The 13,950-nt window shown below is 39.2% G+C and overlaps 1 protein-coding gene and 1 long non-coding RNA gene across 2 annotated transcripts in view; both read right to left on the reverse strand.

Annotated features, from left to right (window-relative positions):
* The window catches only part of EXT1 (exostosin glycosyltransferase 1), a 315,513-nt gene that overhangs the window by 283,440 nt on the left and 18,123 nt on the right, over positions 1 to 13,950 (reverse strand). The gene's annotated exons all lie outside the window — the stretch shown is intronic.
* LOC134740036 (uncharacterized) overlaps positions 1 to 13,950 on the reverse strand; it is a 104,306-nt gene that overhangs the window by 73,996 nt on the left and 16,360 nt on the right. Inside the window, exon 2 of the long non-coding RNA XR_010127275.1 lies at positions 1 to 13,867. This exon is cut by the window's left edge and continues 73,996 nt beyond it. This is a non-coding gene — a long non-coding RNA (uncharacterized LOC134740036). The remainder of the gene's footprint in view (positions 13,868 to 13,950) is intronic.

A 13,950-nucleotide genomic window follows, 5' to 3' on the forward strand; every position in this document is an offset into this window, starting at 1 on the left:
CCCAAAATTAAAAAGAAAAGAAAAAACATGAACCACATTGGATGTAGTCAGGAGGAGGATGGCTGCAACAAGATTTACTTGGAAATAAGAAATAACTTCAATAGAAAGAAAGAATAGAAGTGGCTAATCATATAGAAAAGGTGTCATTTACAAAAGGTTACCAGAGGCATATAAACTCAGGGAAGCCAGATTTTGGCATACAGTGTGAGTCATTCCCTTATTCAATAAATATTCCCTAATGCCTCCAGGCACCCTGCTGGGCACTGGTTGAAAAGGCAAAAGTGGTCTCTGTTCCCAAAGAGTTCACAGTGCAACAGGGATTTGAACTGGAAATATGAATATGAGTATCTGTTCGGTAGAGACCTCAGACAATCATCAAAGCAATGGAGATAATGGTATGGAGGACGCCTCCACAAATTCAAATCATCTGTGTTTTCTGAGTTGTTCAGCTGATAAATGTGACTTGCCTTTTATCATCAACAAGAACTTCGTACCACCCTGAAATCTGATCAAATACTGTTTCCCTGAAATAGGAGATATCATCCATTTTTTAACCACTCAAACTTCTTCTCTTATCAATTTCACCATTCGTTAGATTCAATATATCAAGTCTGGAAACTAATAGATGAATTAAGTAAAAACTGCCTTTTTTTACCTCCCATAAATTGGATCCAGTTATCAGCAAAACACTGAAGTTCCCTGAAGAAGTTCTGGTGGAGACTGAAGCATTAGTTTTTAAAGGAGATTAGTTTTAATCAAATACTTAACCTTTTATATCACTTGTAGTTTAAATGGTATTCTGCAGGTGTTGGGCATAATCAAAATGAAATGCATTTTTCTCTGAAGGTAGTTCTTTTAAAACTCAGCCAATAATAATGCCTTTTAAAGTGCAAGGATTTTTGCCACCAAAAGAACCTGAGCAATGAACTTAAAACTACATTTTTAAGTATATAGATAAAAAGCATACCTCATCTATTATAATAGGTGGAGCAAGTGTTGGCCCTCCTTTACTAAATACAGAAATCTCATACTATGAGAGGCACTTCAGTGCAGTGGGAAGTCATAAAATGCGGTTCCAATTCTGGTTTCTTCACTAATTAACACATCATCTTTCTACGTCTCAGATTCCTCATAACCCTACTCTTCAGCAGGCAGATAAGACCATTAAGTCTTTTGCGGGGTGGGGGGGAGGGTGAAGACCTCAAATTCAATGGATAATAAAACTAGTTAATATTTAGGGAGCACTTATCTTATGCCAGGCACTGAGCAAAATGCTTTTCATTCAGTATCTCGTTTAATTTTACAGAGCAGCACTAAAAAGACAGATACCAGAATCACCATTTTACCGATGAGGAAATGGGGGCTTAGACAATTAAATGACACGCAAAAGGATATCAAATACTCATAACCACTAATCTCAACCATTTTCCCAAGCCTTGAAGCTCTCACTAGGTCATGCAGGTAACCAGATTCCAACTGATTTTTAAAATACACTGTTTTCCAGAAAAAGAAACATTTTGCAGTATATTCACATAAGATTGCTGAATGTCAATTCCGCATACTTTTGCAATAAGAAGGTTTCAATCAAACAATTTCTCCCTTTGTTTTAGCTCCAAGTAGATACACTATGCATAGATAACTGCTTCTAAAGTCAGAGCAGTGTTCTGGAATGCAGAACCAGATCATCTGCTAGAATGCACATTTTCATCCCCAATGTCTACAGAACAGGTATTTTGGGGTCTTACCTTTCATAAAGTGTTTTCATCACAGAAGCTGCCCCCAAAGAAGATGAGGAAGCAGACATCTAAATAACTGTACCTCTTCCTCAGTAGTCTTTCTGATCTTCGCCCATCTGCCTTTCATCCCTGCATATACTGAGTCGCAGGAGGAGAAGGGGAAAGGGGGATTACAAAGAAATTGCCACTGTCATTTAATGAATTGATGCTGGCGTGCTTTTAATAGCCCCATTTAATTGTACAGTTGTATTTTCTGCAGAAGCCCTCCTATCACTAATGTATTAACAGTCTCTTACCCTGCCCCGGGGAATTGCAACTGCTCCATTTTCTCCTTTCAACCCAGTCTGTACATTACTTGCCTTCCTCTTAAAATTGTCACAAAAACCGAGAGCAAAACAAAAAATTGCAAGGTTTTAGCCAGGTATAAGGTAAATATATGAAAATATGGCATTTAACTGCTGGGGGAAACAAGAGTCGGGGAGTTCTTGCAAAAGAGGAGTGTGATTAACAGTATAAAAATGACCAAGTCCTGCGGCCACAATCATGGGGACAAGAAATGTTAATTTCCCGTTATTTTAAAACCATAACATCATTAACTCCACTATAGAGAACTGATGGCAACATGTGACCTCAGACTAAGGGAAGGGGATGGATTTTCTCATCCTAAGATACTATGCCAGGCCAAAAATAACAAAATGCATTAAAAATAGCTGATGTCTTAACTGAGACCTGTTGTATCCAGGGATATATTTATTTCTAAACTTTCGCATCATGCACCATAACACAATGCAAAAAGAACAATTCTCATATAAGTTTCACTATTGTCCTAAAAAGCATTGTTCTTCACATCTGAGAGGAAAAAAAGTCTCTAAAACTAGACATCATGAAAAGGCATCTTAAGATTACCGCTGGAAATCTTTTGATTTTATTATTTGGAAAATTCTAAATTTATTTTCCAATAAGATCTTTCTGTTCTTTCCCAATCATACTAATATGAATAAACCTCTCCCAAAATAAAACCATTATAAGTGACAATAAGATTGAGTAATCCAAAACAAGGATATTTTAGCAGATGTCCAGTTTCTTTTAACAAGAAACAGATGGGCAAAATTTAAGTAAATGTGGGGTATCAATTTCTATACAACAAATGAGTTCCAAACTTACAGGTAATGCAACCCAAAAAATTCCGTTTCAAATGGTTTTCTCACAAGTCATTCCTACCCACATGCCCAGTGAACTCTCTGCTGGTCTTCTGGACTTCATTTTAATTTCCCTCACTCATTCTAAATTTCTTCTGAAATTGAAAACAGAGAAGAAAGAATTAAGTTTGGAGCGAGGGAAAGAAACCAGAAATTTCAGAACAGTAAGGCCAGCACTAGTGATTACAACTCTCTTCCAATCAGTTTCTCAATCTCTGTCACCAGGATACGCCCTGGAGTATGTACTTATGGCCCAAGACATTTTTACATCTCTTATAGTTGATTGACAAGACCAATTGACGGTTAAACTGGTGGGGCCTGCGAGATGGAGAAACAGACATATCTCCTCATTTTAAGCATATAATTTGATAAAATTCCATCTCAGGATATAATGATACTTTTAGCTAAACTCTGATCTTGAGGAATTTAAGAACCAAATTTGCAATTTAGACTTGTGAATGAGCCTAGGACACAAAAAGCACTTAATAAATGCATATTCAATGCCTGAGTGAATAATCTACAGAACAGTAATCTCCACAATTAAAGAACATTTATGGAAAACACTGTACTATTTAATACTCTCCACTGAGTCCCCATTGCTCCTATTATATCTGTTATGAATATATCTTCTTCTTATGTGGCTAATCACCCACCAGTCACCATAAGTCTTTAATGATTCAGGTTGTCAAGGCCAGCCTGGCCCTAATCCATATTCTGAGTATAAAGAATTCAAGAACTAAACCCAGTATCATTAGGCAGACAGGTTCTCTGCCTATGCCCTAGGTGACACCTCAACACCTCTCTTCCTAATCTAGTTTAATAGGCTTCTAAGACGCCACACTCTTTCAGGTGTTCTTACTGCCCAGCACAATCCCCAGGACATAGTAAGAAGCTCAATAGAAGTTTTCTAAACTCAAGAATCAAGCACTATTGACCAAGCTATTGGTCAATGGGTCTCAATCAGAAAAGAGGGAGGCGGGGCGCAGTAGCTCACACCTGTAATCCCAGCACTTTGGGAGGCCGAGACGAGCAGATCACTTGGGGTCAGGAGTTCGAGACCAGCCTGGCCAACATGGTGAAACCCCATCTCTACCAAAAATATAAAAAATTAGCCGGGCATGGTGGTGGACACCTGTAATCCCAGCTACTCCGTAGGCCGAGGCAAGAGAATTGCTTGAACCCGGGAGGCAGAGGCTGTAGTGAGCCAAGATCATGCCACTGCACACCAGCCTGGGTGATACCATCAACCAGTCTGGTAATGATTTATCTTTGACCTAGTAATCCCACTGGAGTGGATCCTGAGGAACATATCTATTAGTTTGGAAGACAAATGAGGTAATATACAAACCACTGATCTAATCACCAAGCTCTCTCAGTCAAACTGAATGGGAGAGATTCAAGATCCTCAACTGGGACTTTTATAATAACCTAGACCAAGACTGTCGGGTGATCACAGAGTATACAGAGTAAAGATGCAAGGAACTCTTCCAAGCTAGAATAAATAGGACTTGCTGAAGTGACTATGTCCCAGATGCTACCTCCTGGGATCAACTGCAAGTCGTGTCATGGGAATTATCACAGAGCACAAAGTCTGTACTACCATAGTACTTGTCATAATGCATCTTGCTCATGCTTGGTTGTGTGCACATCCATCTCTTTCACTGGGCTGCAGGCTCAAAGACTACAGGGATCAGATTTTCATGCAGCAATTCAACAACCAAGCAAGAAACCAAGCTGGGCATGTTATATAATTCAGTCGTTATTAAGCCTGCCTGACAGAGCACCAGGGTCACTTGCAAAACCTTCAAAACCCAAATGCCCAGAGCCCACCTCCTCAAAGTGCTGGGTCCACATATGTCAGTGTTTTGAAAAGTGCTTAAGTGACTCTGGGAGCACAGTTTCCAGGCTGAGACCTAGGGCATGGCATTAGGGAAGCGTTTGATTCCAGAGCCCAGTTCACGCAGGGTTCAAATCCTACTCCACCCCTTATGCTTTGCACGACTCTGGGCAAGTCATTGAACAAGTCTTGGTCTCACTTTCTTCATCCGTATTAATAAAATGGAGACTGGCCTAATGTACTCAAAGAGCTTTTGCAAAAATTAGATGAAATAGTGCGTGTTAAGTATACTGCCTTCTTTATCCACAGTAAGTACTTAATAGATGACAGATATTTGGGCTGGGGGCATAAAGCCCAGTGCCTCACACAATCCATATTGTATTACAATAGATGTTTATGGAAGGAAATGGGATGAGCCTTTATGGCTAACAAGGTACAGATGTTTCGATTGTTAAGCATCATACACCATCAGGTAGCACTCTTCATCCAAAGATGGTGTGACAAATTGACAAAGGGTTAGGAAAAAGTGTTTAGAGAGAGGTGGGTAAATTCAACTTGGATATCAAATGTATATCATATGGAAATGAGGATGCAGAAGTTATTAAAATAACCTATTTGCTACAGCCTTGGTGTCTGTCCTCTCTCCCATGGGAACAATGGGAGGAAGGGTGAGGAGAAGAAAGAGTAACGCCCTCCAGGTTGTGGTACTATTGTGTGTTGCCATTTTGTTATTAAAGCCATATACCATAGCTTAGGGGTGGGGGACAACAATAAGTGGTATCAGGCCAGTTCATCAGAAGGTTCGTATTTCCTATAGATTTATGGTACCTAAAGGGTTGTTTTGTTTGTTTTGGGGGCTTTTTTTTTTTTTTTTTTTGGTTGGTTGGTCATCTTACCAAAGAATATGGGAACATACTATATTTAGAGCCTACTGAAAGACAATGCCATATTTACAGTAGAAGTCACTGGGGAAAAACAATTTGCTTAATAAACATTCACTTTACTGCAAACTTTAATGGAATGCATCCATTACACGACTGGGAACAACAGCCACATGTTCACATACACATATCTATCCTATGTTAATCGTGTGTGTGACGGAGGCAAAAAAGCAGTGTTTTTACTGAAATAAAAATATACCTGTTTTGTTGCAGAGCCTTGAAAAAGAAAAGCTTAATCCACTCTGCATTTTCACAAGCAACAAATTTTGTGTCACTGTGTATCCTCTGATAATCTATTTTAAAGGAACATTTCAAGCACCAGAAAAATAAAAGAAAAATATCCCTTAGATGAATCTGACTTGTAAATAAGGAAAGCTATTAAGTGCTTACTGTTTTTGGTCTCTCTATCATAAACACTATAAATAATCTCAGAATATACAGCTCATCTGGCCCTACTCAGCGAGGCTTCATTTTTTTAGTAAGGAAAAGCCCACAATACTGGCTAATTTTCTAGTACCCAATCCTCATCTTTTAAAAATAAATAAATGAATAGAAAGGTGGGAAGAGGAACACTGTCAATCAGATAAAACAGAAAGTCTAGGAATATAAGCAAGTCTTGTGTATTGCCTATCACGTACATGGCTAGTTATATTTATTGACTGCCTAAAATTTGTGAAAGGCCACCTCCAAAATTTCTTGACACCACCAGTATTTTTATGGACTTGGGAGCCTCTTTAGGTAAACCATTTTAGGAGCAAGAGTACAGAAATAATCCATCCTGAAAATGCCTTCTATTCTAAGCACCTGGCATAAAGCTATTGTGACCAGTGATTTCATATTATGGCCTTCCACACATAAAGGAAATGCTCTGAATCCTAAGGACTAATTGCACATCCACAGACTTCCTCTTTCAACAGAGCTTTTAATTGGGCACTTTAAGTTGCCAAGTATGTTCAAAAATGGTATTTCCAGTAAGCACGCAAAGTGACTGCTGATCTTGAATTGGAATATTCAGCTTCTCTTTGGATGAGGAACTGATGCACTTATTTTAAGCTGTTCATTCTCTAGTAGATGACAACATGAAGGGAGAAACCGAGAATCTTCGTCTATTTAATTCAGCTTGCATTCATAATAATATGAATGTTTCAGTATAATTTCAAAGATAATGTAAAAAGGGGTTAGAAATCTAAAATTAGAAACCACTACTCAAACAGGATATAAATATTAGATATGTGTACTTCTACTTCCTGTAAGCAATTAGTTTTGTAGTAGACAGAATGGGATAACTATTTAGGAGCTTAATTTTGTGTTAGACTAGGTCGTTTTTGAAACTTCCCTCCTCCAGTAAAACCCCGTGTTTTGATTCAAAAGAAAAGGGTAGATATCACCTACAAGACTCTGCAACATCACACAACCACATAAAACTGTCACCATGAAATACTGCGCTGCATGATTCTGTTACTGCTTCTTTTATTCTTGCAGCAATGGACACACAATTTCAGAGGATGAATTCGCCACTTCAAGGCTCGTGCCCAGCGCTGGATAGAAACAATGAAAACAGTCTTGGGAACAGGAGCCCCTAGGGATGTAGGCACTGCCATCCAATCTGACAGCAAATACACCTTTGAATTAATAATTTTCGTACTTCCCACACTCTGAATTTTTTTTCCTGAGATAAGAATATTCCTCCATTCCTAGAAAGGAGCCCAACCCTGAAATTGAATCCAATGCTACAAAACCATTGAATCGTTTCATCAGCTATTCACATACTAAAACTAAAACTAAAACCTTAGCTTCAGATTGGAGGTACAGTTTTCAAAATAGCTATTAGACATTGTCAGGGATCTTTAACCAAGGATCAGAGCTCTACAAACCCTATAAAAACGTATGTAGAAGTTTGATGTGTACTTTTCCGGAAGGCGGTTTTAGAATCCACAGAGTGCTCTCTGACCTAAAAAAGTCAATAACCAACCATAAAGTTGTTTCTTTAATTATGCTAGGGAGAAAAAAAATCATAAAGTTATGCCAGTTGAACAGAATATTGAAGGAAAACATCTTCCTTCAATCTAATGTGTTTACACAGAAAGAATTTAATGACAAACTTTTATCATGCATACTACAACAGAAAAAAAATTGTTTAATAAAAGATAAGCTTGATTCATGCATGTAATTGGGAAGCACTTGTTCTTATTGTTGTTACATATTAATGTACAAAGAGATTCTTTCTCCTATGAATGAATATAAAAACCTGGTAGAAACAAGCCCATTCTCAGCCTTATAAAACAAGCCTTTACAGATAATTATGTTTTATTACTCTTCATTTTATGGGGATCGTGTTATACAAAACAAATACCAGATGCCTATTTGTTTTATTCATTTCAGGGCAAAAAAAAAAAAAAAAAAAAAAATCCTACAAGTGCCTCTGTGAAGAGAACTGCTTTTAATTAAACACAATGCACAAGGAGCACATAAAGTTAATACTGTCTGAAGCCAGCAGGTAGAGAGTGAATGCATTGAACAGCAACTGCTGAATCCCCCTTCTTCTCCCGGCTGCTGCACTGAAAACGTTCCCACGCTTATTACTTGGGAACTCAAATCAGCAAGGGATACTGGAACAAGGTCATTCATGGACTCGTCTTGGGGAAAGTAAAGCCAATGTCCATGGACATATTAAACTTGGAGGTGAGAAAACAAAACAAAACAAAAATGCATTTGAAGGGCACCTGTATTAAACCAGACTGCACATTAACTCTTCTTTATGAAATCGGGTAGATCCCTTCTGAGCCATTTGGCTAAAGCTGTTAAGATGGAATGAAGCAGGTTCATTTCCGCTACATCGAAAAATGCAAAGAGATTTCTGACATGGTTCAGACTTAATCTGCAGCCACTGCAGAAGGACATGTCAAACAGTGGCTGCTATCTGATTAATATAGTAATGCTTTAAAAAAAAAAAAAAGTAGGGGAAGAAAGGGGGGAGACCTAAAGAAAAGAACAGTCAAACTAAAATTTGACAGTTTCTTCCTGACCCCAAAAAAATAAATCAGATCTGTTCAACTGTGGGTTCTAATCAGAAAGTGAAAATTCAACATGCAGCATTTTAGCCCCATAATGAAAAAAATGTGATTCCTTCTCTTACTTTTTTTTTTCCTCTACTTTTGTTTTCTTGTTTACTTTTGATCAAATCATGGTAAAACCCACTCACTGCCGTGGTCCTAGACTTAGATATTATCTGGCCAGTTATAAGTTGTACTCACTAGTGCCAAGAGAGAAAATAAGCAGTTTGAAAGCGCCGTGTGAAGTAATATGAAACAGCCTGAAATTGTATCTGGCAGCCCGCTTTCCACAAAGAATATTCATACACCTTTAACTAGTCACACTTACTTAAGGGGTCACACCCCACCTTCTGCTACTGGCATTTCCGAATCTCAGAGTAGTCTTGATTCAAGGAGAACACGTATTATTCTTTTACATGAGACTGATCATTTCTTGGCTAGTGTTAATTTGGTCTTTTGAATAAATGCAAAAAAATAAATTGTATGTTATTTTTATACTGAAAAAAAGGCCTTCATATGATAAGGCTTTTTTATAGCCCTTAAAACTGATTTTTAAATGGAGGTAGGCAACTGAGAAAATAAGCATTTAAATTAATTTTCACCCCAAAGCCCCCCAAAATTATGCTTACAAAATTAGGGTACTCCTCATTCTCAAAGAACTGGGGGTGAATATACAGAAAAAGACTATAATCAAGAGTGAAATGCCAAATTTTACACTCAGTTACAAACTAATCAAAGGAGCATTTTCACAGCAGACTCCCTTATAGCTGTAAAAACAGAATGAGGGAAAGATCTATATGGAATGACATGGAATAGTGTTTGATATATGATTAATCTTCTTTTCTAATAAGAGAAATTGCAAAAGAGAATATGTATGCAATGATCCTGTTTTCAAGAAGATAAACAGCATGTGCTTAGAACAAAATATATCCACTAAACTATTCAAGGTGGTTATGGGAAACAAATGATAGGGAACTTTCACTTTCTATAATGTCTGAACTCAACAATGCTACAGTATTACTTTTGCAATCTAGATTTTAAAAAATATGTCCTTTTTTAAAACATTCGCCAGATTATTAAAACCCTTGGGTGTTCTCAATCTGAAAAGCGAAAGGTAAAATTGAGCTTCTGAGATGAAAACTCTTATGTGCTAGAAGAGTTTCACTTAAATGGCAGTAGGAGGTTTTACATAGGATACGGGAGAGCCAGAGGACAGGAAACATGTGTGGTGTGCGCATGCATGAGTATGTGTGCCTGCGTGTGCAAGCACAAGCCTTCAGAGGAAAGAGGGAGGGTTACTGAAAAAAAGAGTAGCTAAAAGGAAGAAGCAGGGAGTAGGGTGAGGTGACTCAGACTGGAGGGAAGGCTTTTTGTAAACGGCCACAATAAGCACCTCCGATGGTCCCTTGGTAACTGCTAGAGAGAACTTAGGAAAAAGAGGTGTATAAAATTCCATCCTTTTCAGTGGTGGTGAGAGGTGCCAGGTGCTATTCTGCAGAGAAGTGTCAACCAAAAACCTGCAAAAAAGAGCAAAGTAGGCCAGGAGTGGTGGCTCATGCCTGTAACCCCAACACTTTGGGAAGCCAAGGCGGGAATACCACTTAAGACCAGGAGTTTGAGACCAGCCCGGGCAACATAGGGAGATCCCATCTCTAAAAAAATAAAATAAAAAATTAGCAGGGTGTGGTGGCACACGCCCTGGTGGTACTCCAGAGGCCAAGGTGGGAAGATTGCTTGACCCTGGGAAGTCAAGGCTGCAGTGAGCCGTGACAGTGCCACTTGCTCTGTCTTGCAACAGAGCAAGACCGTGTCTCGAAAAAAATAAAAAGCAAAATGGTCTAGGGATGAACCGTGGAAGCTGAAGCCACTCTGTAGAAAACCATGCATGTCCCTGGCCGGGTGCAGTGGCTCACGCCTGTAATCCCAGCACTTTGGGAGGCCAAGGCGGGCAGAACACCTGAGGTCAGAAGTTCAAGACCAGCCTGGCCAACATGATGAAACCCCATCTCTACTAAAAATACAAAAAATTAACTGCGCATGGTGGTGGGTGCCTGTAATCCCAGCTACTCGGGAAGCTGATGCAGGAGAATTGCTTGAGCCTGGGATACAGAGGTTGCAGTGGGCCACGATAGCACCACTGCACTCTAGCCTCGGTGAGAGAGCGAGACTCTGTCTCAAAAAAAAAAAAAAAAAAAAAAAATGCATGTGCCCGATAGATGACGCCACAGAATTATATCCTTGTGAATCCTGTATACACAGGTTTATGCCAAGGGATTAGAGTCCAGGAAAGCTGTTTTGCACCACAGGTGGTTGGCTGAGCATGGCATGCTGGTGCCTCATTCATCTGCAGACAGTTAGGAAGGAGGCTCTGGTCCCAAGGGCACAGTCTGTCCCTTCCTTCAATGGGGCAGCTGAAACACCAAAGAAGTCAAGCGGGGGACATCTTCTATTAGGAAGTTGCTAGAGAGTTCCGCTACAATTCTCTTCAATGAGTTCACTATCTCTCAGCCTGCTCCCCAAAAGGAGACAGTTTCAAAGAACATAAACTGCACCCGGCCAAGAACTGAGGCCTATCTTAGACAATACGATGCAGCTCAAGTTCCATAAAGCAGGCTTCTAGGGATATTCAAGTTATGACCAGGAACCTACTTGTAGCTAAAGTGACAATCAAAGGCATGAGTTATTTCAAAAGTGCAAATCATCATCCGATTTTGGTAAATCTCTAATTTCACTCCTACAATTTTGAACCTCAAGGAGGGTAAAATATATAGAGATATAGATATATATCTTCTAAACTTACTTTTTCTATTCAACAGTCTCTGTGTTATTACAAAAAAAATAAATAAGTCAGCCAGGCGCGGTGGCTCACGCCTGTAATCCCAGCACTTTGGGAGGCCGAGGCGGGCGGATCACGAGGTCAGGAGATCGAGACCATCCTGGCTAACACAGTGAAACCCCGTCTCTACTAAAAATACAAAGAAAAAAAGTTAGCCGGGCATGGTGGCGGGCGCCTGTAGTCCCAGCTACTCGGAAGGCTGAAGCAGGAGAATGGTGTGAACCTGGGAAGCGGAGCTTGCAATGAGCCAAGATCGCACCACTGCACTCCAGCCTGGGCGACAGAGCAAGACTCCAACTCAAAAAAAATAAATAAATAAATAAATCTAACTCCCTCTCTCCCTCTCTCCCTCTCTCTCTCTATATATATATCTTCTAAACTTACTTTTTCTATTCAACATTCTCTGTTATTACAAAAAAATTAAATAAGTCTAACAATTCAGATCCAAAAGTTTTTCTGCACTAAAAGGGCACCATGACCAAAAGCCACTCATTCAACAAGTATTTCTTGGAGATCCACTATAAACTTAGCACTGGGTTAAGTGCTGGGAAACAGATTAAAAACAAATATACACCATCCCTGTTCTCATGAACCTAATTGATGTTCAAGGTTATAACTAACACAAGACTTAATCTGAGCCCAAGTCGAGTATAAAGTGTGAAATATCCAAATAACTGTCATTAAAATATACTTGGAGGTTTCAAATAATGCAGAGAAAACATTTATCAGGCACATTTTTCCACCATGAAAGGAAATGCTATATACTTTGATCACAATATTTTTTTGTCTGTCACCCTAGGTCTGTATTTGAAAAGGAGATATAGAAAACTAAAAGTCCAGATTATACCATATCTTACCTTCTATTTGGGATCTAGAATTTCTAGACTAAAGAGAAGGCTACAAAAAGTTAATCAAATATGATATTTACTAAGCACCTATCAAGCAACCTATCACCTTGGAGGTGGACTCTGGGATACAGAGAATGAATCAGCTTTACCCCTGAAAGTATAGAAACCTAGTCGTTAAAAACCAAATAATTATAATGCAAAGTAGAATGAGTTAAGGTCCCAAATGGTATTCAAGGGCTACAGCCACTCACTTACTGCCCCTGTCTAAATTCCAGGATTTTCCAAGGCCCTGAAAGACATAAGGAGGACCATCCAAGCCTGAATGCCTGGACCCTTAAAATTATACAGGGCAAGAGAATACTGGGGCTAGGGAGACTTTCGAAAGTCCCTTCGCACGTGTTGGAAATCAACTCTTAGATTACCATCTCACCTGCTGGTGTGGACAGAGAAATGTCTAACACAAGCACCTGATGATGAGGCTGGTGATAACCAGGGAATGCCCTAGGCTGAAGGGCAGGCCAAATCACTACTGATTTATTCTCTGCTATCTGAAAAATCACTAGGCCATTTGTAAAACCCCCAAGGGGAACGAAAATGACAGGCTTCAAATGACAGTTCTTACACCATGTCCTGAATAGGAGCAAACTGAGAAAGCTCCCAGGCCACACCATGCCTGGGAGTTCCAAAAGTGAGTATCTTATACTTTCACAGACAAGTCCCAAAAATCCAATTAATTCATCTCATCTAATTAAAGGAGTTCATTGGAAATGCAATATGGTATTTTTATCGCACTGCTGCTTGAATATCCAAGTCAGTGAACTAGAAGAAAGAAATTTTTATTTTGTGGAGAAGATACAAGAAAACTTTGGGAAAGGAAAAGAAAGAAGAGGATCCACTCCCCCCACCCCCCAAAAAAGGAGTCCTTTATAAAACAGCCCCTTGATGCTTGGCAGAAAACAATATACACCACATGCTCCAGAAAAATTCCCAGCAAAAAAAAACAAAAAAAGATTTGAAATTTGAGTACATGTTCCACATACAAATACAGGCCTCTAATCATCGTTGTGCATAAAATACATACCCTGCTTCCTGTCTTGAGCCAAGCAGTATCAAATATGGGATAAGACATTCCATCTCACTTTACTTAGTGAACCATTTGCCAGAGTCTCTTTGTGAACAGTGGATGTTAGAGAACCCTCTGTATAATTCTGTAATGGGTAAGAAGAATTTAATCCTGTTCTAACATGCTTTTTTTTGGATATGGTGAAGTTTCAAGGAACACAGATGACCCGATGACAGCAAAGCCTGCTACAATGTGGAACTGGATAGGAATCAGATCACATCTGGATTTGGTGGCCAACACAGTATCACAGAAAGGCTCTTACAATGTGTTTATTCATAATTGCAGCTTTGTTTCCTGAGAAAAAGAATGAAAACGTAAGTTCCAATGTGTCTGAATGCTCCCAGATCTTCAAATCACAGGCTAGAATTTCTTCTCTA

Source organism: Pongo pygmaeus, chromosome 7, assembly GCF_028885625.2.
Source record: "Pongo pygmaeus isolate AG05252 chromosome 7, NHGRI_mPonPyg2-v2.0_pri, whole genome shotgun sequence".
In the NCBI taxonomy this organism is placed as follows: domain Eukaryota; kingdom Metazoa; phylum Chordata; class Mammalia; order Primates; family Hominidae; genus Pongo; species Pongo pygmaeus.